Source organism: Magnolia sinica, chromosome 12, assembly GCF_029962835.1.
Source record: "Magnolia sinica isolate HGM2019 chromosome 12, MsV1, whole genome shotgun sequence".
Classification (NCBI taxonomy): Eukaryota; Viridiplantae; Streptophyta; class Magnoliopsida; order Magnoliales; family Magnoliaceae; genus Magnolia; species Magnolia sinica.
The window spans coordinates 80,059,686-80,082,325 of NC_080584.1; the positions used below are offsets into that span (position 1 = coordinate 80,059,686).

The 22,640-nt window shown below is 39.5% G+C and overlaps 1 pseudogene; it reads left to right on the forward strand.

The window, feature by feature from the left end:
- The first annotated feature begins 2,661 nt into the window (after positions 1–2,661).
- The window catches only part of LOC131221855 (equilibrative nucleotide transporter 3-like), a 37,236-nt pseudogene continuing 17,257 nt past the window's right edge, over positions 2,662–22,640 (forward strand).

Sequence of the window (22,640 nt, forward strand, 5' to 3'; positions counted from 1 at the left end):
GCACTGTCTTGAGTGGGGCCGGAGTCTCGCACCACCGCGCATGCGAGCGGATTAGGTACTATCCCTGCCTGTTTGGAGCTCGGTCCATGGAGGTTTCAAGGGCCACTGAGCTGCCACTGTGATGTATGAACTTTATCCACACCGTCCATCCATTTTTTTCATGTTATTTTAGATTATTATAACAAAAATAGAGAAGATTCAAGTCTCAAATGGGACACACGGTCAGAATTAAATTCCTACCATTGAAAAATTCTTAGGGACCACTAAAGTTTTGGATCAGGATGGTATTTGTTTTTTCACTTCATCCTGGTGTATATGACCATGTCAACAGGTTGGATGGAAAATAAATGACATAGTAGTCCTAAGAAGGTTTCAATGGTAGGCGTCCTTAGCAACTATGCTTCCTATGGTGTGGTCCATCTGAGCCATGGATCTGTCTTATTTTTGGTCTAATACTCTATAATGATATAGAAAAAGGGACGGACTGGATCTGTCTTATTTTTGGTCTAATACTCGATGATGATATAGAAAAAGGGACGGACAGTGTGAATAAAAATAAAACATCACGGTGGCTCCTCAGTGGCCCTCAGAGTCTCCTCCTGTCCCAAGCTTGGACAGCGGGTTAGTACCTAATCCACGCCGGGAGTATTAGGCGCAGATTAAGTACCACAACCATGTTCAAGGTGGGGACAGCAGGGGCTTAGAGGGGCCACTGTTATGTATAGCTTTTATCTTCATTGTTCATCCATTTTTACATGTTCACCACCAGAAAAAAAAGAAAAAAAGAGTTCATCAAAGTCTCGAAAGGTCCACACCACATAAAGCAGGAGTACTGAGGACATCCACCATTGAAACCTTCTTAAGGCCCACTGTGTTGTTTATTTTCTGTCCAACGCGATGAAGTGGAAAAACAAATATTATCTTGATCCAAAACTTCTATAGTCCAAAAGAGTTTTTCAACGCTAGGAATTTTATCCCCACTATGTGGTCCACTTGAGTCTTGTATTTTCATTATTTTTTAGATTATGATTTAAAATGATATGAACAAAATGAATGGACAGTGTGGATGAAATCCAAGCATCACAGTGGCCCCTAACAGCCTTTCTCTCCCGAGCTAGGAACATGCGAAGGATAGTACCTAATCCGCGCCCTGTGCCAAACAGAGGATCCAGATTCCCCTTTCCTTGAGTTAATAAATGACACGTGTAATCTGCTTAGAGAATCAAATAACTTCCCTCGTTAAAAACAATCGCTTCGATTTCTGCAGATTCTCTTCCCAAACAGCTGCCTACATACGACCCTGGTTAATTGCAACGCTTCCCTGTAAACTTGGCTGTACCATCAGTGAATCCGGACCATTCAATATAAGGAATGAATTGGTTGGAGGATTTTAGACTTCTAACTATGGATTTTCCGTTTAACTGAGGAGCAATAAACATTTCTAATCTTGCAATGGATAGATCCGATACCTAGCACTACCCGATTGGCAAGTTTTCCTATCATAGGCCATCCATGGCTATAACCGTCAATTTATAATGGCCCATACATGATAGGGACCCACCTTGATGGACAAGCTGGTTCGTTGATTGTACAGCCACTTGTACGGCGACCGAAGGAAAAAACCAGGGAGCGTTCATCTCAACGAATCAAGTACACTTGCATGGTTGCTACATTAAAAATATAATGAGTTAATTTTTTATTTTTTTTTCCTACATTGGACTCCGGTTGTCCACCATATGTCGCCTCTGTGGGGCCCACGTGGTAAGATCGTCTGATGATCCAGCTGTCCATCTTCTTGATGCTCGGCTATGATTTATGAAAGTTACACTGACCTTGTGACTCCTACCATTGCCATGTGTAGATAATGCAGAATGATGAAAAATAAATTTTCAATGGCTCATATTTAAAACTTCAGAAACCAATGTTTACGATTTCAATTGTTATGTCCAACAAGATGGACAGTTCCAAATATCGAATTATATCTGCATGTGTGCCTCATGTGATAATACATGGTGCTGATTCTGGGACGCTGATTGACCACCGACCCTGCCACTAGCCAATGGTTAGTGGTCGGTGCTCTGTGGGCCCCATCATGATATGTTTCATCCATGCGGTCCAACCGTTTTTCCAGATCATTTTATGGTATGAACCTAAAAATGAGGTATATTGAAATCTCAAGTGGACCACATCTCAGGAAAACGTGTTGATTGAAAGCTCACCGTTAAAAGGTTCTTTGGGCATAGAAGTTTTGGATCAAGCTGATATTTGTTTTTGTTTTTTTTCCCTTCATCCTGGTCTTTATGACCTAATCAACAGGTTAGATGTGAAATAAACATTACAGTGGGCATAATCACTAGGTTAGATGTGAAATAAACATTACAGTGGGCAGTATAAGGATTTTAATGGTGGACATTCAGTCACCACTGTTTTCCTACGGTGTGGTTCGCCTGAGATTTAGATCTGGGTCATTTTTTGGATTAAGAATTAAAATGATATTTAAAAATGGATGGACGGCGTGGATATAACAATAAATAATGGTGGGGCCCACAGAGCACCGACCACTCAGTAGCCACCTGGCTAGTGGCAGGGTCACTAGTCAAACCGCGCGCCTGGTTCGGAGTCGTGACGTGCAGAAACGGCGAAACGAATTCAAGTAAAAAAAAAAAAAAAAAAACTGGTTGTTTCTTTCTTTTTGCTTTGGAAGTCAGAAGAATCTCCACCACTCTTCCAAGTGAGCTTTTTCTCTCTTTTTCGCTCTCATTTCTCTGCAATCTTCAAATCCCATATGAATTATGTAATGATTCTTTCCGTATGAAAATTCAGGTTTCTTCTGTTCGGGGAAGAGATTTCTCATTTTCTTAATTCAGGTTTCTTCTGTTTGGGGAAGAGATTTCTCATTTTCTTCTCTTTTTATTTTTATTTTTATTTTTTAAATTTTGTTTCTCTGAAAATGGTTTCTCTGTTGTTGGGTGTTTTCTTTGGAAGTATTCCATTTTTTCCTATCAGAGAAAGAAATAGATTTGGATGGTGAAATGACGAAAATGCCCTTTGGAAATTTGTTTTCCTAAAAATTTGGAGCGAGAAATGTGGGGCCCACAAGGTGCGTGTATGAAATCCAACCCGTCCAACAGTCGCGCCTTGCCATGAATTTCCCATTTGGCTGGTCGGCCTAATTTTTTTTTGGGTCATCTGATTACCATGGCAGTGTGCTTCATTTGGACGGTTTGGATTTCATATGCTCACCACTTGGGTCTCTCATGATTCTCGAACAAAGGTGAAGGGTATTTTGGTCATTTCATTCTTCAAAAAGCATCCTTTGGACGGTAATAATGGTGGATTGGGTGAGACCCCGGACTCACCCTCAGACGGTGTGGCCACTACCGTGGGGCTTACCTTGATGTATGTATTCTCTATCCGCACCGTCCATTAGTTTTTCCATATCATTTTATGGATTTATCCAAAAAATTAAGAAGATCCATTTGTTAGGTGGACCATACCATAGGAAAGAGTGGTGATTGAATGCTTTACCGTTAAAAACTTCTTAGGGCGACCTTTAATGTTTCTGCAGTGTTTGTTTGCCATCCAATCTGTTGACAGGGTCACGTAAGCGTGGATGAAGGGAACGACCTTTAATGTTTCTGCAGTGTTTGTTTGCCATCCAATCTGTTGATAGGGTCACGTAAGCGTGGATGAAGGGAAAAAAAAATATCACGCACACACACCCCTACACACTCAGGCCGTAGTGGGATTTCACCACCTATGGTACTCGAACCCTCGACCAGGTGTTGAAACTCCCGAGACTCTACAACTGGAGTACAAACAAATATCAGCTTGATACAAAATTTTTGTTGCTTATTAATGGTCAATCACCCCTGTACGATATGACATGGTGCATCTGATAATTGGATCTGCTTCATTTTTTGAGATAACGACGTAAAATGATCTGAAATAAAGGATGGACTACGTGCATATAGAATACACACATCAAAGTGGGGTCATGGTAAGGGTCGTACCTACTCGAGTGTTGGACGTAGGCCAGTGGGGCCCACTGGTGAGCAATCACTAGTGGGTGAGTCCCACGTGTTAAGGCTTTCTCCGGCTTTCTTTTTCATTCGGTTGAGATTTCAAATTCAACTTTGAATTTGAAATATGATAAGAGATAGAGATTTGACCGGATAATATGGTTTCATCCTATTTCATCCGATCTCTCCCTCATTTCCTATAAAAAGGGATGCGTTCTCTCTCTCGCATTACATAATTATACGAAATACCGAGAGTATATAGAGAGATATAGTGTGCATGGTAGTCTGTCCATCTTAGCTTGTCCTTGGGACGATTTGATCCATAGATCGCAATCCGGGACTACTATATACCGTAGGATCAGAGGTGTGAATAGTTCCATCTGCTCCAGTAGTAGATAGGCGGGCCGTTGGAACGTCAATCTTCTGCTTTATAAAGGTTCCCAACATCGTGTAGACCGTCAGATCTTGAGGGCTCACCTTCCGCGCTTCCTAACAGTGGTATCAAAGCATATTTAACGGCGGATCTCCGATTATATTCATCTAAAAAGGTAAGTAACCCATCCTTTTTTTTGGATTGGAATCCATGTTTTACGAATGGTATCAAATCAGCATGTGTACGGTGGATTAGTTTTTTGTATACACATATGCCATGTGCATGTAAGCCCGATTATGATGGACCAAGATGATCATGTAGATTTTTATGATTCCACACATCTTAATGTACAACATGTAATTGGTTTATGGAATAGTCCACATATTGTACCCCATGCGTGTACATCATATCCACCAATAGTTGTTTAATAGAAATACATCAACTAATAGTTATTATATTGAACTACACCACTTAAAGGCATGCTCACCTACGCACCTTTACTCACGTGTCATTGGTGTCGAATCCGAATGGTCAATAAGATGCGGAATCCCATGAAACCTCAGGAGGTGAATTTTTACACTGATCTAAGATTCTAGTAGGCCATAGCAAAGAGAAATTCAACGGTAGATCTCCGATTATATTCATCTAAAAAGGTAAGTAACCCATCCTTTTTTTTTGGATTGGAATTCATGTTTTACGAATGGTATCAAATCAGCATGTGTACGGTGGATTAGTTTTTTGTATACACATATGCCATGTGCATGTAAGCCCGATTATGATGGACCAAGATGATCATGTAGATCTTTATGATTCCATACATCTTAATGTACAACATGTAATTGGTTTATGGAATGGTCCACATATTGTACCCCATGCGTGTACATCATATCCACCAATAGTTGTTTAATAGAAATACATCCACTAATAGTTGTTGTATTGAACTACACCACTTAAAGGCATGCTCACCTACGCACCTTTACTCACGTGTCATTGGTGTCGAATCCGAATGGTCAATAAGATGCGGAATCCCATGAAACCTCAGGAGGTGAATTTTCACACTGATCTAAGATTCTAGTGGGCCATAGCAAAGAGAAATTCAAATTGAGGGAAGAAAATGTTTGAATTTGTAATGGCCCACCAAAGTTTTGGTTCAAAGTAAAAATTGGTACCAGGGGATTTCATGAGGTTCTGCTTCATGTGGAACGTTCAGATTTATAAGACTCATCAGATGTGATGAGTTATTAAAAAAAATTAAAAAAAAATTAAAAAAAATAGCTTATCTGCAATAGCTAATGTTGTACACGTGTTGTACACGTGTTATTTAGCTACTATATGGATGTTATATCAGAGCAAATTACTGTTGTACACGCGTTATTTAACAAATTATATATGTTGTACACGTGTTATACAAGTTAGCTACTGTATACATGTTGTACAAGTTAGCTACTGTATACATGTTGTACACGTGTTGTACACATACAAGTTAACACGTGCTGTACATGAGCACCATTCTAATCTACATTAGCTGCTGTACATGTGTACACGTGTTGGCTACCATACATGTGTTAGCCACTGTACATGTGTTAGCTGCTGTACGTGCATTAGCTGCTGTACATGTGTACACGTGTTGGCTACCATACATGTGTTAGCCACTGTACATGTGTTAGCTGCTGTACGTGCATTAGCTGCTGTACATGTGTACACGTGTTGGCTACCATACATGTGTTAGCCACTGTACATGTGTTAGCTGCTGTACGTGCATTAGCTGCTGTACATGTGTACACGTGTTGGCTATCATACATGTGTTAGCCACCGTACATGTGTTAGCTACGGTACGTGCATTAGCTGCTGTACATGTGTACACGTGTTGCCTACCATACATGTGTTAGCTACTGTACATGTGTTGTAATCTGCATTAGCTAATGTATACAATATACACGTACAAGTTAACTATACAAGTTGTAATCTGCATTAGCTATTGTATACATGTATACACATGTTGTAATCTGCATTAGCTGCTGTACGTGCTGTACATGAGAACCGTTCTAATCTGCATTTACACGTGTTGGCTTACGTGTTGGCTTCCACGTACAAGTTAGCTACTGCATACATGTCTAATAGAATCTGCTATACACATGTGTACACGTGTTGTACACGTGTTAACTGATGTACACGTGTTGGCTTACACTATACAAGTTAGCTACTGTACACATACTATATACCAGTTAATGTGGGCATACATGTGTAATAGCTTCTGCTATACACATGTGTACACGTGTTGTACACGTGTTAACTGATGTACACGTGTTGGCTTATGTACACATGGCTTTTGTACACATGTTAGCACATATACACATATCAGCTAATTCGTAGCAATTTTTTTTTTTTTTGTGTTTTTCTAATTCTTCATGAGTAGATCTGTTGAAGGATGATGGACTCATATCAAAAATATAGTTTCCTTTATAATATCTTCTTCATTGTTGATCTATTGCTCATTAGTGAACGAAACGATCATCAACCATGATGATCAATGTTGATGAAAGGATCCATCATCAACAATGATCATTATCGGTAATGATCGGATCCATCACTAATAGTCATGATCACAGGTGAAGATTGTACTCTCTTTATATCTAAGCACTTAATTTTTCCTTTCTGATGATGATGTTAATATGCATGAAAGTATTCGGCTTGATGTGTTTAGATCAAAGCCCCCTTATTTTTCATTGGAAAATATAGAAAAACTTAGTACTTAGGTACTCCCTATACACAAATAAAGGTTGTGCATAACCTGAGTGGGAGTTTATTCTCCTACACCAAATGATGCATGTAACCATGTAATGGAAGGTTGCACGTTATATAAATTTATTCTTATAAAAGCATTAAATCTCATTTTAATTAGAGAACTTGATTGTTCTACACCGCCCATTCGGGTATATGGACTTTCAGATCTCATTAAGATGTGTTAACTGCTTTTATACTTTGAAATTTTATATAATACGTAGAAATGCTGATGATTAGTGTCAATACCTTAGATCATAGCTAAGTAGTGATACTCATGCAATGTAGAGATGACCACCATAGCGTTAATCGCTGAACAACTAAAATGATAACATTTCGACGGCAACAACTATGAAGACTGATCCCGAGCAGTGCGATGCCTTCTGGACGAAGACGACATATCTCACACACTCGATGTAGTTCAAGAGGAACCCATCCTGGCTGAAAACGGAAATTTACAAGAACATAGGGTTGCGATGACTCGCTATAATAAGTGGCGAAAATAAAATCGTTCAGCCCGTAATGTTCTTCTTAGCACTATGCACAAAGAACTCATACCTACGTATGAAGTGCATGAAACCGCTAAGGGAATCTGGGAAGCACTGACAGATGCCTATGCGCAGAAGTCAGATGCGAGAGTTAGGGCAATGGAATTGGAATTCCAGGAGTAAGGATGCCTGTCGGCTATCCCATCAAAGATCATATTCATAAGATGGAGCAAATGATAGGTGCCCTTAGGAATGTTGGGTGCAAATTGACTGAAAATCAGAAGATTATAGCCATGCACCGTTCCTTGCCTGAATCTTGGGCCCAAATTAAAAGAATTCTGAACCATACTGATTCAATTACTACGTTCAGAGACTTTTGTGGCCACTTGGTATGTGAGGTTGATATGAATGCAATTTAGCCAGGTTCGGCCAAGGCCTTTGTAGCAGAGTCCCATAAGCGAAAAGCTAATAATAAACGGTTCAAAGCTCATAAGAAGGCGAAGAAGAATAATCAAGAACAGAAGACCACAACACCTGCTCCAAATCTCAAGAAGGGGAATGGAAAGAAGAAGCAGAAAAAGACAAAAATAATCTGCTTTGTTTGTGGAAATTCCGGCCATTATGCTCGGCAGTGTGCCCACAAAAAGACGGTAATTTCTTAGTCATAAGATACTTTGTATGTAGGCGTTTGTTCTGAAATCCTTTCCGTTGATTCTATATCTAACGAGTGGATTTTGGATTCAGGCGCAACAAAGCACGTGACACAGAGTCATCGAGGACTCGAGGAATTTCAGCCTGTAGCCAAAGGAAGTTACAAGCTGTACATGGGCAATAACGCTGTTGAAGACATACTAGGGATTGGCGTTCTCCATCTCCGTACGCGCATAGGGCAAACAATAATCCTTCATGATACTCTTTTTGCACCGGGGATGCGTCGGAATTTAATTTCTATTTCTAGGTTATTATTTGATGGTTTTGATATTCGATTTTCTGGGACTAGAGTTTCTTTGAGACAGAATAACCTCATCTTTGCATGGAGAAATTTAATTTCAGATTTATTTATTCTAGACGTAGATTGTGATAATGCCCATCTTGCTTTATCTACTATGTCGAATAAAAATGTAGTATCTGAATCTCAAAAATGGCACGCGAGGTTAGGTCACATCGGAAAAGATCGTATGACAAGACTAGTACGTTTTGGTCTGTTAGACTCCTTATCTAAAGTTGATTTGCCATTTTGTGAACATTGTGTGTCCGGGAAGACATCGAAGAAACCATTTCCCAAAGCGGCTAAGTCTAAGGGCACACTAGAGATAATCCATTCAGATATCTGTGGACCCTTTAATGTACATGCCAGAAACGGATGTCAATACTTTGTCACTTTCATTGACGATTACTCGCGCTATGGATATGTGTATCTCATCTCACACAAATCTAAGGTTTTTGATTATTTTCTTAAATATAAAGCTGAGGTAGAAAATCAGCTTGAGAAAAAGATTAAAACCCTTCGATCTGATAGAGGTGGCGAGTATACATCTGAAACGTTTAAATCATATTATGAAAACGTTAGAATTGTTCGGCAGTACACAATGGCTTACACTCCACAACAAAACGGTGTTGCAGAGAGAAGGAATAGGACACTATTGGACATGGTTAGATTGATAATGGCACAAGCCAATCTCTCTACCATATTCTGGGAAGACGCACTGTTAATAGCCGTCTACGTCCTTAATAGAGTCCCATCCAAATCCATTCCTAAGACTCCATATGAGATGTGGTCTAGGAGGCCTCCTTCTTTAGCCCACATACGCCCTTGGGGATCATTGGCATATGTTTTGCTACCTACTCAACATAGAGGTAAACTTGATAGTAAAACCATTGAATGCGGTTCATTAGGTACCCTATGCATTCAAAGGGATACGTTCTAATTTATGAGAACCATGGACGATGAATTGAGATAGAATCCCGAGACGTGACCTTCGTTGAAGATAGATATTCAAGCTGAATGAAGCAAAAGGTTCCAATAGAATTTTTTGAAATACCCGATGTATCTTAGGAGAGTAGGAGTTCTGCTCCTCAAGATGAAGATGCTCCTATAGTTCACCAGGACAGTGGGAGGACATCTCAGCAGGCTCCTGAGTTACGTCGAAGCGAAAGAGGATTGATTCCCCGAATATACTTCAATATTGAGGGACAAACATTCTCTTGCGTTGCAGTTGATGATGATGAACCTGATTCATATCAGGATGCATTATTATCTTCTAATTCGGCCGATTGGGTAAATGCTATGGACGAAGAGATCGCCTTCATAGAGAAGAATAAAGTCTGGGAACTTGTTGATCTGCCTTCCAATCGCAAAGCGATAGGTAATAAATGGGTACTTAAGATCAAAAGAAAGGCAGATGGTACAGTGGACAAGTATAAAGCACGATTAGTTGCTAAAGGTTTTACACAGCAAGAAGGCATTGATTACGAGGAGACCTTTTCACCTGTTGCAAAGTTCTCCTCAATCCGCATGATCTTGTCCATTGTCGCAAGTTTAAACTTAGAGTTATATCAGATGGATGTAAAGACCGCATTCTTAAATGGTGACTTGGATGAAGAGATATACATGCAACAGCCCATGGGTTATGTGGACAAAAAGCATCCAAAGAAAGTCTGCAAGTTGTTAAAATCTATCTATGGGCTAAAGCAATCTTCAAGACAGTGGTACATGAGGTTCCACTTGGCCATCACCACTTTTGGATTCACGATGAGTGAAGAAGATCATTGTGTATACATAAAACGGTCTGGAAGATCTTTTCTAATACTATCTCTATATATAGACGATATCCTGTTAGCTGGTAATGACATGTAATTGTTAATATTGACTAAAGATTGGCTATTCTCGAACTTTGAGATGAAAGACCTCGGTGAAGCCAACTTTATTCTTGGGGTAAAAATCATCAGGGATCGCCCTAAGAAATTTTTAGGCTTGTCTCAAGCAACCTATATACAAAAGATCTTAGAGCGGTTCAGGATGGAAAATTCAAAAGCTGTTGAAACCCCTATGGATAAAGCTACCAAGCTAGACAGGAAATCGTGTCCCCAGACTGAAGCCGAGAAATTGGCTATGTCCTCAGTACCTTATGCAAGTGCAGTAGGGAGCTTAATGTATGCTATGCTTTGCACCAGACCGGATATTAGCTATGCAGTTGGCATAGTCAGCCGTTATCAGAGTAACCCGGGACAGTCTCATTGGCAAGCCGTCAAACGTATATTCCGCTATCTCAGAGAAACAAAAGACCTAATGTTATGTTATGAAGGAACAAGCCTCGAGCTCAATGGATATTCAGATGCTGCTTGGGGTAATGACGCCGACGAGGAAAAGTCTACTTCAGGATATGTATTCTTACTCGGAGGAGGAGCTATCTCATGGTCGAGTAAGAAACAGACATCCACAGCTCTTTCATCTATGGAGGCCGAGTACATTGCATGTTGTGTTGCAGTTCAGGAGTGTGTATGGGTTCGCAGATTTCTAATGAGTCTGGGTGTTGTACCGAGTGTTCGTCAGCCTATATCGCTGAAGATAGACAATACTTCTGCCATTGACTTGGCAAAGGACCCTAAACACCACTAGAAATCTAAGCACATTGAGATCAAGTATCATTACGTCCGTGATCAAGTGAGAGATAAGAAGGTCGCCCTCAGCTACATTCCTACTAAGGAGATGATGGCTGATCCCATGACGAAACCTATAGCTAGAGATCTATTTCAGGTTCACGTCAGGCAGATGGGATTGAGGAAAGCTTGACTGATGTACTTGTTTTGTAGTACCTTTGATCTTTCATTAATGAATATTATATTCCTTTTATTCAGTATTGAACACTAATATAACTAGGTATGAAGATCATCAGCATTTACCTTGAAATCATGTAGGATTTCTATTTTTGTCGGCAGGCCGGTCACCCACTCGCACGGGTTGACCAACCTTGAATGTACAAGAGAGGTACATTTGGAGCTATGTTTATACATTGAGGTATGAACTTCCCTTTATTGTGAATAATAAAGGATGAGGATATGAGTGAGTCGTATCCGCCTACAATCTTATAAAGATTGAAGATGAGACTGATAAAGTCGAATAATATAATCGCACCATTCCGTTACATGCAATCAATGTTATGGCCTAAAATTAAAGCCAGGTTATGAGGTTATGAGATGAGTCGTACCTTATGTAGAATGACTTGCGTATTGTAGACCCGACATTCACCTAGTATTGTCTACTTTACGACGTGGATTGTAGCCACGTGTTGGGACCTATTACCTATAGATTGCTTTGATTCGATCTAATCATTGCAACGTGCGAGTAGCCAGTCCTGTAGGTGACTCTTTGTGTCCTTAGCTACCCTCCTCTTGTGTATATGAGGATGAGATTGAGTGTTGCTACTTTAGTGTACTATGACGAAAGGTCCTTGATTGGCCAGACTTAGTTACGCTAGGAAAGTAGCTTGATTAATTTCAAATTACACATCTGCGTGGGGAAGATCCCGTGACAGCTACACCAAGTTTCTAGAACTATAAATACGCACTTGAAGACTTATCCGCCGGCAGTATCGAGTTGTTTTTATTAGACTTTTGCAAACAGTATTTTTCTTAAAAAGCATATATATATAAGTATTGCTTTGAATTGGTTTTATTCGAAGTTTGTGAAAAATCAAGTTTTCATAATAACTCGATAAGTTGGATAAGTGCGCATGTTGGCCGATCACTCCAGGTCGGGAGTTAACTCTATCCGGTGTGGTCATGCGGACTAGGACAGGCATTGCAAAGCTTGGGTTATTGAGTACTAGTCAGGTGGTCACTTAGTACTTAAGCACCTGTGAGAAGATTATGGTGATCCAGCTGGTCCCACGCCTTTGATTCTTTTGATTGCGATATTTGATTTTTTGATTGTTATTAGGCAAGTTAGATGGACAAATTTTTTTGTGCATATCCCACAATGTGATTGAGTGGGAGATGTTGGACGTAGGCCAGTGGGGCCCACTGGTGAGCAATCACTAGTGGGTGGGTCCCACATGTTAAGGCTTTCTCCGGCCTTCTTTTCCATTCGGTTGAGATTTCAAATTCAACTTTGAATTTGAAATATGATAAGAGATAGGGATTTGACTCCTTTCCTATAAAAAGGGATGCGTTCTCTCTCTCGCATTAAACAATTATACGAAATACCGAGAGTATACAGAGAGATATAGTGTGCACGGTAGTCTGTCCATCTTAGCTTGTCCTTGGGACGATCTGATCCATAGATCGCAATCCGGGGCCACTATATACCGTAGGATCAGAGGTGCGAATAGTTTCATCTGCTCCAGTAGTAGATAGGCGTGCCGTTGGAACGTCAATCTTCTGCTTTGTAAAGGTTCCCAACATCGTGTAGACCGTCAGATCTTGAGGGCTCACCTTCCGCGCTTCCTAACATTGGGTGAGTCCGGGGTCTTACCTAATCCGCCCCCCCGTAACAGTGTGAAGTGTCTGTTCCTTTTTTATTTTTTATTTTTCGTTTTCTGATTATTACAGAAATTCCCAAGATTTCTGAATCTACCGAACTTCCTCGGCAAATATAAAGTCAATATGCATGCTTTTCGGAGGGTAAAATCATCAAAATGCCCTTGCCTAATTATTTTTATTGAAGTGGAATCACGCATTGTGTGGGTCCCATGGTGTTGTGCTGGTACCATGGTGTATGTATGACATCTAAGCCATTCAAAAAGTACACCGTACCATGATGTTTAAACCAATCAAAGTTCAAGTTCATCCAGTCATCAGGTGGACCACACACATATTTGGAACCCTTTGGGTTGTGTAAATTGTTTTTTATGCTGTGGCCCACATGATGACTGGATTGGCTTGACTCTTGGTTGACCTAAACATCATGGTCCGGTGCACCTGTTGGGCCGTTTGGATGATACACACACCACGTGGTTCGTACAATGCTTGATTCCACTTCTTAGGAAAATAGACGAGTTCTCTTGGTCATTCTCAAGAGTGCAGAGTGCATGTTTTGGGGCCTTAAATTAGTTAAGGCATTGTTTGGTAAAATCAGAAATCTTGATAAATTTTCTGGTAAAATCCCCCCCCCCCCCCCCCTCTGTTGTTGAAAGATGATTGCTTTTTGAATGGCTTCTGTTAGGTATATGCATATACATATATTACATGGTAGTTTAGTTGTATACATGGTTGTAATATTCATGACTCGCATAGTTGTAAAACTGGGAAACTCAACTCGGAACATGGCCTAGTCAACTCAACTCGGCTGGGTCTTGGCCAAGTTGTCTTTTAGCTTTGGAATCTACAAGACTCGTCGATCAACTCGGCCTGGACTCAGTTGACTCGCTATTGACTCTGTCAACTCAACTCAGTCTATTGATTGGAAGATAGTATATTCAGTTCACTTTAAAGCACAAGTGAATTGAATTGCAATTGCATTTCTTTCACATTCAACTTGAATGTAATGTTTTCACAATTTCGAGCAGAGTGTCCATACAAATGCTGAGGAAATTACAAGCTGTCTGTTTCCACTTTATTGGATTGTTAATTGCAATTCAATTTGTTAGTGTATCCAAACGCGCCATTGTAGTTTGTGTCTTGGAAGTTGGAAAGATGGGTATTGATGACAGATTAGGTATATATAATTCCTAGAATTTTTTGTCTTTCTTACATCAACAGAACATGAGTACAATGGCATTGCTTGAATGGCAAAATTTTATAGAAATAGGACTAGAAGTTTATAGATATGTTTTGTTTTGATCTTTTCCTTGTTGGAAATATGTTTTGTCGAAATGGCCAATGGGGATTATGATGCGTTTAATTGACTTAGCTTTTGTTTGGAATCCGTCTTTTTTCATGGAAACATGAATTATAAAGCAGCCTATAAAAGAGGTTGTATGTTTAATAGAATCTATTTAACATGATAAAGACATTATGTTGTGATTTGATAACAGGATGTATGGTTGTTTTTTTTTTTCTTTTTGGTTAGCTTGTTAGTACACCCCACTGTCAGTTCACACTTCACTGTTAGCCACCCCCACTAGGGAATCGATACCAACAGGATGTGTGGTTAATAGAATCTATTTAACATAATAAAGACATTATGTTGTGATCTGATGCTATTGAATGTGTTGGCAATTTACATTGTTGATGCTACATACATATATCAGACTTTATTTAGAATACAGTTTTATGTCTTGGGGCTACTGGATTGAATCATTAATATGATATTGAAATCATGTTATAGACTTAACAATATCTCTATTGGCTTAGATTTGTTGCAGAACTAATGGCTTTTCGAGCATTAGTTAGTGTTTTCATCCATTCCCCTATGTTTACAAAGCCTGTTGAGATTTCAATAACATTTGGATGTTGAATTGAAATGAATTGCGGTAATTCAATACACAAAAGTCAAGATGACCAAATTGGGGCTAGCCCCAAAATAAGAATTCCAATGATTTCAGTCCGACATGAAACACTTGGAATTGAAATTAAGGGTTACTCAATCATTATGAATTAAAATGATCCGAACTTTATTTTGATAATTTCTTCATACTAATTGAACTATTACAATCCAATTCAACTGAGCATCCAAACAGACTCTTGTAATGCTATGTAGTTTCTAATTCTGTTTTATTTGCATTGGTGGGGAGCAGCCATGACATTGGATGTTGAAAACACAGCGACCATCAAACTTAAGGTATGCAATCTGAACGTCGTAGTTACGTTATATAGAGGGAAATGAAATGAACTCAGTTGTGCTGATATTCGAATGTGTTCGTGAGAAATTTTGATATTTGTATGATGTGATTAGCAGGGAAATTATACCACAATGTTCGTATGCTGGATTTTAGGAAATGGGAGTCTCTTTGCATGGAATAGCATGCTGACGAGCCAAGATTACTATATTAAATTGTTTCCAGTATGTTGCCATTTTCATGGTTTTGATTTTGAGATATTAATTACGCTGTTTTTATAATTCACATTCTGTAGAAGTTCTATCAAGTGTGGTCCTTGCAATGTACAGGGAAAATATAACAGGTTATCAAGACTGTTTGTCAAGTGCACAGCTATGTGGATGTGCCATCGTCCTTGTACTATAGTTGATTGGGTTTCCTAACCCACCCATCATTCTAGGATTTTCTCATTGACTATGGATCTTTCCTTGTTCTGGTCAATATTTGGATGCCAGCCAAAATCCAATAACCTTGGATTGATCACCATGGCCAGTCTATATGATTGCCCAGACCAAATCAGCAGTCGTTAGAACCATACACAAGGACCATGTATACCATTGATAAGTATGATGATCAGTAAATATAGTACTCGATGGAGCATTTGCACAGCCTAATAAATTGTACATGTGGGGCCTATGTTTTGGTGACATGAGTTGTTCATATGGTGGGCGCCATGGTGGATATGATGCACCCAAAATTTCTAGCTTGTAGACTGATTCTAAGCATCCCATTAGGATAGATGGACATTTTAAATTAGGATAGACTATTGAAGGATATGCACAGTGAATTTACGACCAGGCTTTCTGTTTCCTTTTGCAGAAATATCACCCGACAAGAGTACTTACTCTTGCATACCAACCTTTTGCGCTTGGAACACTCACAATACTAATATACAATGAGGCCAAGATCAATACAAGACGGAGAAATTTAGCAGGATTTACAATTTTCTTCATATGCTCACTGCTAGTTCTCATTGTAAGTACTATTTTCATTGAAGCTCACTTCAATTGTTTATTTCATCGTCTCACAATTTCTTATATGCATGTATGCGACATTTGAGACATGCATCGGGTAGATTCCACTATGCAGATGAACTGGCCCAAAGTTCAGGTGGGGCCACACGCTTATGAAAGCAATGGATAGTTAAAAACCAAAACTTGTGCAAGCTCCACATTAAATGTAGTAGTGTTTCTCTTTGATGATTGGGCGGTCAGAGTTTTGAGGTAGACATCTATATAGTGACATGCCTGGTGCTTGGATTGGATGTTGCAAACATGCTGTCTTTGCATTTTTGCCCATGTGTACACAATTTGCATTTAAGGACGTTATTGGTTTAGGCATCATTGTGGAAAATTAAATTGATTCAACGTTTCTTTTTCTCCTATAGTTGGATTTGGCAACATCCGGCAAGGGAGGGCTAGGAACATATATTGGCATGTGTGCCATTAGTGGAGCTTTTGGACTTGCCGATGCTCATGTGCAGGGGGGAATGGTTGGTGATTTGTCTTTCATGAGCCCTGAACTTATGCAAGTAAGGTCTTTGATTTTATAGATTCTTCATATCCTCTTAGGAAGAATTAGAAAGTACTCCAAGTCGAAATTTTTTTAGTATGATGGTGGTGGTGAAAGCAAAATCGCTGAAAAGTATGTCATTTTTTATTTTTTATTTTTTATTTTTAAGGAATGAAATTAACTTGAATGATTGTCTTCTTTTAGCACATAGGAACAAGCATGGAGATGAAGGAAAACCCACCGGAGTTTTTTATTCTCAACCACAAGAGGGAAGATAGTACTATACACACTATGATATCTCTAGATTTGATGAACTAGGGTTTACTAGAGGGAAGGGGTCACATTAGGGTTAGGATTTGAGAGGAGAGAGAAATGTCTCCAACTAAAATCTTATATGAGTATTTATAGGACTTGGAGAAATCATAATTAGAGACAAAACTCTAATATCTCTTATGTTATGGTGGTAATGAGGTGAATTGAATCATCACACTCCTTCCTAAAACGAAAACCCAATCTACACCCTCCAATCAGGTAAATCAATTTGAGACCTCTAAAACTATATCCTTCTTAGAGGATGTCATTGCACCAAATCCACAAGTGACTAGAAATGATTCATTCTAATCTTCAATTATTTATCGTAGACTATGGTGTGTAAGATGCCTTGCATTATGCATGCAAGGGTAGTTCAGTCGACCGAGGAATCCTTCAATCGACCGAACCTTGCCATGAGTTTCCTAGTCAACCGAAGAATCCTTCGGTCGACCGAACCTTGCTGTGAGTTTCCCAGTTGACCGAGGTATGGTTCGGTTGACCGAGACTCTTTATTGAAAGCTTGGTTGACCCTCGGTCAATCGAGGTGGGACCGTCGGTTTTGCATGAATTAACACAAGTAAGGGTATTTAAGTCTGTTTTAAGGTTAGGGCTAAGATAATACGAGTGTTTTATCTAATTAAGGGGTAAGGGTTTTGCTAAGGGAGAGGATTTTTATACTTATAACGGCTTGGGAAATGGATTTTCTCAAGGTATCTAGGGTTTTCTAGAGGTGTGCATCACAAGGGGAGATCGAGCAATTCCTTAATAGAAGAAGGTTAGTCTATACAACTCTAAGGTTTTGATTATATTAGATCTCTGTCGCTTTGTGCCATGATTTTTTCCTATAAAGGTTTTTCCATCTAAAATAGTGTGTTTGTAGTTGTTTGTTTTTGGTTTGGTTATCTGATTTATTAAATTGTTCTATTTTCATCTATTGTGCTTCTGAAAAGTGCATGGAATAACGGTGGTGTTAGATATGAATTTCTAACACCTAGGGTTTGATCCAGGTTTGTTGTTGGCTCGGGATTAGAGCCGGTTCACTCACAACAAAGTAGTATCAAAGCATCGGGTTGGATGTTTGAGATTCAGTGAAGATGTCATTATTAAAATTTGATATACAAAAATTTGATGAGAAGAACAATTTAATTAGTTTGTGCTAGTGGAAGGTCAAGGATATTCCAATTTCACAAGGGTTGAGCAAGGCGTTGTTGGAAACAAAACTGGAGAAGATGTCAGATGATAACTGGTGTTGAGGGTCAAATATTTCATATTAAACCTCAGTTATTACCTGATTTTATAAGCATGATACCGTTTAACGCCCTGCTTTAATCGTGTTTGTGATGCAAGGTTAGTTTAGGAGCTTGGCTTGGAAAAGGATACTAAAAGCATGGATTTAATGCTCACAAATCACCAAGGCAAGGGACGGACCAAAATCACTTTGGACCTCACCCCGCGCGGTGCACCAAACACATTAAGTCAGTCAGCGTGCGCTGACCCGACTATTTGAAATCCGAAATCCCTGCCCGCGTAATAGCGAGTAGGGACTTGCGGTCGGGTGCAGGTGGGCCACAATCATCATCCAGGTTGATGATCCAAACCGTTCATTACACTCAGGATGCCAAAATAACTGTACCTTGATTGGAGGCCTGATTTATCGGACATTGCATGTATATGGGGATTCAAACGCAAGACGGACGGTGGAGTATCAGATTCAGTAGGCCACACCGAAACCAATCCAAAACTTACCTTCCTGAATAATTTTTCGAAGGAAAACTAATGGACGGAGTGGATTTTCATAAAGACACCAATCATGGGCCCACCGAGCTTCACAGTGTAAAAGATTACGCAGGCTCTGCTTGCGATTGTCTGAGAAGTCCGGCCATGGTGAGCCATTGTATGCACACGATCGCGGTCGGATCTTCGATCTGGACCGTTAAAATGAAGCCCAAGGTGGGGCTGACCATACCCAAGAAGTCGGACCGCATCAACGCGTCCGATGACCAAGACGAGTCTTCCATCTGTGCGCAAGTTTAATTCCAAATCGGGCTGCGTAAGGTTTATACATGCCTCCAGCCGACCGGTGTTGCTGCGTAGGCAAGGTCGGTTCCTTGCAACCGACCTTCCTACTATCCTTTCCATCTATAAAGAGAGAAGAAAGAGAGAGAAGGGACATGGTGGGGGACATGAGCACAAGAGAGAGATAGGAAGTTTAGATTTTTTTTCTTCTTTTTATTTTTTTCTTAACCTTGGAGAATTCAAGCTCAATCATGGTCGACTAACCCTCTTAGCTAGGGCTAAGAGGTGAAGCTTGTGCGTGATGGGAGGATCTCTGCTGGTTTGATTCATGTTCAACTGATCTTGACCTTGGTTTGAATTTAAGGAATGCCTCTAGTTTTTAATGGTTTGTTGTGATTGAAATTACAATAGATCTGTGATGGCTTTGAGTATTTCCTTTTCATTGTTGTGATTATGCAGTTAGGAAGCCCTGTTGTTTACCATCGCCCCTTGGACATGGTTGGATGATGGAATTCTTCCTGACATTCATACATGTCTCTGATTGGTTGTAGATTAGTTTAATTCTATTGTTTACTTTGTCTCATGGGCATGGTTTTGTGATGGAATCCATTCTAATTTACATCAATCTTATTTCTTGAAAACTAGATTAAAAGAAGTTCAGATTTGATCTTTAGTGATATATCTTTCAACTGGATGAAGATGGCAATCGAAGTCCAGTTGAGTTCATAAATCAAGCGTAGATCTCCTTGATCTCTACAAGTGGATCCTCTGAATCCCTAGTTTCTCACCTTTGAATTCTACAAGTTTTAGATTACTATTTCACCATTATTCACTCATATTCACCTGATTTAGATTTCATCTTATTCTAGTTTTAGTTCTGGTTACTTTCCGATTACGTACAAGGTTCAGTACCTGTGGATTCGACCTCAATCTTACCGAGATTAGTACTACATCACAACCCTATACTTGGGGTGTGAACAACTAAAGTTATCTCAGGGAGAAAGCTATGAGCACAACCATTTATGCCTATTGGATGAGGTTATATACAACGTCTTGGATGAGGAATCTCCCCTGGAGATGTGAAAAAAGCTAGAAGACCTGTATATGTTGAAGTCCTTCATAAATAAGTTGTTTGCAAAGAAATAACTTTTTGGACTGAAATTGAAGGATTGGATATCTTAAAGCACATGAACTTGTTTACAAAGCTATGTAGTGAGTTGGTAAGGCTCAGAGAGACAGTAAAGGTAGAAGACAAAGTAGTGTTACTTCTAGCATTGCTTCCCTCATCATACGACCATCTCGTCACTACTCTGCTGTATGAGAAGAATACAGTGAAGCTGGAAGAAATCACTGTGACACTTGTTTCCAATGAGATGAGAAAGAAGTCGAGTGATGAGGAATCTCAGGAGGAAGGGCTAGTTGCGAAACGGGTTAGGGATGGGTGTGATCCATTGAGCGATCTTGGTTTGACAAGAAGAAAAATTCTAGATTGAAACAGAAGGCAAATGATGGATGCTTCTATTATGGCAGAAAATGGTACTTCAAGAGAGACTGCCAGAAAAAGAAGGATGGCATGTAAATTTAAAGCAAATGAAAATGGAACACAGGTAAATCAACGAGTATAACAGAAGAGAATTCAGAAGGAGACATCTTTTCCATCTTTTTAGGTACTAGATCTCTTAGACACTTGGATTCTAGACTTAAGATGTTTATATCACATGTGCCCTGATAGGACTTGGTTCGATTCATACAAGTCCTATGATGATGAAAGTGTTCTGCTGTGGAATGATGCAACATACAAGGCCATCAGAATAGGAACCATTAACGTAAGGATGTTTGATGGAGTCATTTAGACTTTAGGTGATGTCAGGCATATCCTAGATTTAAAGAAAAACTTAATATCATTAGGGGTTTTAGATACAAATGGTTATACATTCACCACATCTGATTATGTATTAAAGGTCACCAGATGTGCAATGGTGTTGATGAATGTACATAAGGTTGGAAATCTGTAAAAGTTGGTCAGGAGCAAAGTTATGGGTGAGGTTGTTACCACCTTACATGCATAATCTGGCATATATGATACAAATCCATGACATATGTAATTACGGCATATGAGAAGAGGGACATGATGGAACTCCACAAACGAAAATTGTTAATGAGAGTTATTTTGTTAACATTACATCCTAAACAAGTAGTGTAGGGTAGGGTTCAAGATTACTACACATACTAGCAGGGTGCTCGATTATATATATTCTGATGTCTGGGGGCTAGTGACAGTCCCTTCTAAGGGAGGACATAATACTTTATGACCTTCATAGATGACTACTCGAGGAAGGTTTGAGTCTACTTCATGAAGCACAAGTTTGAGGTGTTCGTTATGTTCAAGCAATGGAAGGCAAAAGTGGAGAAGCAAATCGGGAGACAAGTTAAGTGTCTCAACTTAGACAATGGTATGGAGTACAGAGAAGTAGAATTCATGGAAATTTGTAAAGATCAAGGCATCAAAAAGTACTTCTCAACTCCAAGAACCCCACAATAGAATGAGGTGCTAGAGAGGATGAACAAAACTCTATTGGAGAGAGCAAGAAGTATGCAATTGCATGCAGGGTTGCTTAAAAGCTTCTGGGCTGAAGTGGTGAATATGGCATGCTACATAGTAAATTGTTCACCATCTATAGTGCTGGACTCCAAGATTGCAGAGAAAGTCTGGATAGGTAAGGACGTTGATTACTCAAGATTAAGAATCTTTAGGTGTCCAGCATATGTCACGCGTAAAGTAGACAAAGGTCAAAGTTGGATCCAAAGTCTAGGAAGTTCATCTTTATTGGGTATAAAATAGGTGTCAAGGGTGACAAGCTTTGGGATCCGGTTTCACAGAATATGGTTATTAGCAAAGATGTCATTTTCAATGAGTCGTCAATGCTGAAGACCAACAAGGATGTTGCAGTAGGGCAGTCAGATATACATGGTGAGATCGAGAGATTGTCGGTGCATTTGGAGCCAGTTGTTGTTCACACCCCGAGTGCAGGGTTGTGATGTAGTAATAAACTCGGTAAGACCGAGGTCGAATCCACAGGGACTAAAACCTGTACGTTATCTGAAAATAACTAGATCTAGAACTAGGCTAAGATGAAATCTAAACCAATTGTGATTTGAGGAATAATGGTGAAATATTAATCTAAACTTGAAGAATTCAGAGAAAGGGAACTAGGGATTCAGAGGATCCACTTGTAAAGATCAGGGAGATCTTATACCTGCTTCATGGATATTATACTGAACTTACTCGATATAGTTTTCAAGAGATGAAAGGTATAAGAATTAGGTATAATTCCATCACAAATCCATATTTAAGAGACAAGGTAAACAACAAAACTTA